Here is a 3,621-nt window from a genome sequence, read left to right on the forward strand (position 1 = left end):
CAGTGCAGCCACAAAGTTCATCCTAGAAATGAAAGCCCTACCCCCGTCAGATGTATAAACAAAAATAAGAGGCACTTATTATGGCTTTTCATGCAACTCTAATGTGTTTTTCTTATGTACACCGCATACTGTGCAGTTAGGTGGGATATATGCAAATTGTCATTCACAAAGTACGAGGCCAGTTTTGCTAATGGAAAGCCACAGATGCCACAGCTATCTCCTTCTAGCAAGGGCTGCAGTGTTGACACTATACAGCTTCCTTCCTTTCTAGCTTTAAAGAAAAATGGGAGAAGAGAGAACTTTTATTGGTTTCCTCTCTTTGTGAAACTTAGTATATCGACTATAGATATATTTTAACACGACTGCTTCCTACAAAGATGTCTCGTTTTTAATATGGGACAAAACACTCCATCCAATAAAAAAAACCCAGCAACGATACAGAAACTTTTAAAACCTGCTATTTATTTTCAGTTTTTTTCCAGTTAGCCTTTAAAAACAAAAAATACCCACCCTCCATTTAAGTCTTGCTTAAATTTGCCTGTTGTGATGTTATTTAACAGTAATCAAAGCCGTGTCTTCTATGCACAGGCTAACATTAAAAAGAAGTGACACCCCCCTAGAAATTTATACCAGCATGAGAGGAAAAATGTGTAGAGACTAGAAAAAATTATGCACAAACTAAAGTCTCCTGGTAAAGCTTTCAAATAAATGATGAAAAAGATCTTTTCCAGAGGAAAGACTCTGTGCAAATAGGGCTGTACCAGCTGGGGCTATAAGAAACCTAAAAAGCAGGCATTGAAACGACAATCCTTGCATCTCTACTACAGATAATGACATAGATATTTGTTAAACCTGATCCTGCTGTCCATCCTTTTATTAGGCAATGAGGATTTGGGGTGAATGAAAACAACAGGATGAGGCAGATAATATTCTGCTTTATCATTGAAATGTGCTGTTTTGATACTATCTGAATTACATTTCAATTGGATCAGGCTTAATCTGTTTCAATCACAATGAATTCTGATTCGCATACTGTTCAGGTTGGTTAGAGAATTAGAGAGGAAAAGTGTCTAATCACTTATTACAGAGAGAGAGTATTTGTTCACAGATGAGAGCAGGCACTGATAACATTCATCTGGAGTGAGGTGGGTGGTGCTAAAGCCATTCTACAGTACAGCTTCACTGAGCTATTCTGCTAGCAAGAGGAGAAAGTCTTCCAAAAGAAATTCCTGCAGGGAGACTTTTCCCTGGCTGGGGACGGATGAAGGGCATCCCTCTCTTGCCGCTTGGCTAGCTCTACTGCTGCCTCAGCCAGGGGCGCTTCATTCACCTGGGACATCCAGTCAGACAGCGCAGACAGGAATGTGGGCAGGGAGCTTCTCTGTGCATCTGTTTGGTCCTGTGGGAGCTTGGAAAAGAAGCAAAAGTTATTTAACTCCATGGAGGAACAGCTCTGGTGTAAATGAACAACAGGAAACCTTGCATGACTGGATTAAGCAGCCTCATATAGAAAGGAAGGTCAGATAGACTTTGGCTCTATGCATGTGGAAGCTATTTCCAGTGATCTACTGGGGCAAACTGGCAGCTTGTAAAACCTTGATTTTACAGGAGTGGGACATGAAGAGCATTAACTAATGCTCGCAAAGCATTTGTGTTTAGCATTTGAAATGGGCTTCTGCTGAGCAGTTATCTTAGCTCAAGTGCCTGTAGACTCATAAATTTGTTCTCAGGGCCACATACTCGCACTTGACCAAATTATGTCAACTGGAAATCGAGTCAATTTTAAGACTTGCTAAGAGGTGCTTCCCTTGCCAATTTCTCTGGTTTTACACTCATGTTCACATGTTTTAAAATGTTTTTCTTACCCTTATTATTGTGTGGCAGACCCAGGAAAACAAACGACTAACACAAAATAAATGCAAATTTACCATACACAAAGTGCTGTCATATGCATTTTTTCTGTGCTCTTTTTGATAGCAAACTTAAGAGTAACTTGCAACAACAGCCTGCTTTCGCATTACATATAGCATGTCCCTTTAAAAAAAATTCTTCTATATTCAGCATCCTTCAAAAGCCTCATTGAAAATGACAAGGGCTATTGCGTAACGAACTACCAGACTGCAATGCTGTATCTCATCCCATAATTTCAGTGAAAAATCCTTTTTTAATGGTCCAGTTTATGTACTGATTCTTGGATCTTTTTCAAGATTACAGTAAATCAAATACGAAAGGCTGAAAAACTCTTAAAATGGCTAACTTAATTAGAGTTTTTTCAACCAGTAATAGCATTCAATTATCTCTCTAAGTCAAGGCAGCTAAGCGATTAGGTCATTACGTTATTGGAATTTCCATTTCAGAGCCAGAGTTCCCTGACTAGAGCCAACAGATTTTACAACAGTGTAGCAGCCTTTCATAGCAAATGATCCTAGATTATTTCTACAAACTGCATCTCTCCACCGAGTTACAGTTACTTCTGGGGTGGAAAGCCAGCAGCCCACTGACACAATAGGTGTGCACGTGTTTGGGGAAAGGGAGGTTCTGGCCAGGGACATTGAAACCCCTCTTGCTTGTTAAATTTACCCAGCACTTCAGAGTTGGAGAAGAGTAGAGAGAACTCCAACACTTACGGTCTTATCTAAATGACACATGAATGATATCCTTTATTCTTGGAAGGAACGCAACCCACCATTTAATTACTTTTACAGTATTTTCTTCAATGCCTGATGAAGGGTGTTTGTGCCCAAAAGCTTGCAATTAAAGAAATATTTTGGCAAAAATCTTCTTGGTCTAATAAAAGATATAATCTCTACTACACGTCCTGAGTACCCACCTTTTAGGTTGTTCTCTGAGAGGAAGGACTAAATCCCACTGAAGAAAGTAACGGGCTAAAAAAGAGAAGGACATCAGGGGCTCGGAAGGGAGAAAAACTGCAACACACCAATGCCTGGAGTGCTCTTGTTAACTAGTCTCACCAAGTTCCTTCCATGTCTCTAACCCATACTGGGGAAGAACTGTCCTTCACATGGGCACATAGAAGAAGAGAGTAAACAAGCATTATAGGCATAGCAGTTTTGTATGTTTTCTACTTACCTTGTGATCTTTCCATAGAAGTTTTTCCTGTGATGGAAGCACAGCAGCCCCCATTGTCCTGGATACAGAGATCAGGAGGAGAAGAAACAGGCAGAAAGGAGGATGCATGTGAAATACTGTCTGATACAGCTCTGCCACAAGCTACTTTCCTCTTGCAAGTTATCTTTTTATGGTAGGGATGCAAATGCCGGCTTAATTTTTTATATTCCAGCAGCCCCCTTCTCCAAGATCAAGTAATGACGCACAAACCAGGGAGCAATTAACTCCCCAAAGTAGGCACTCTGTTTGGATTTAACCCTTAATTAGAGCCTCTGGGTTTTGCTGACATTAAGAGCGTATTTGTTGTCAATTTAAGCTGCATATGCATTCTGTTTGCTAAAAAAAACTGCATCATTTCCTCACCATTATTCCTATAATGACCAGAAAGCCTTGCATACCAAGCAGGGTGATTTAGCTGCAAATGATTCATAGGGGTGAATTTTGTGGATGGGTTTGATGGTGGGAGGGCTACCCACTAGGCCTGTGCGAAGC

General features: G+C 40.4%; 1 long non-coding RNA gene across 1 annotated transcript; it reads right to left on the bottom strand.

The window, feature by feature from the left end:
• Positions 1–440: 440 nt before the first annotated feature.
• Positions 441–3,615, bottom strand: LOC109293685. Its single transcript, XR_002096359.1, has 2 exons — positions 3,091–3,615; positions 441–1,408 (listed from the first exon to the last, which is right to left on the bottom strand). It is a non-coding gene; the product is annotated as an uncharacterized LOC109293685 (long non-coding RNA).
• Positions 3,616–3,621: the final 6 nt, after the last annotated feature.

This window comes from Gavialis gangeticus, unplaced genomic scaffold, assembly GCF_001723915.1.
Source record: "Gavialis gangeticus isolate Ggan-Ray unplaced genomic scaffold, GavGan_comp1, whole genome shotgun sequence".
Taxonomy (NCBI): domain Eukaryota; kingdom Metazoa; phylum Chordata; order Crocodylia; family Gavialidae; genus Gavialis; species Gavialis gangeticus.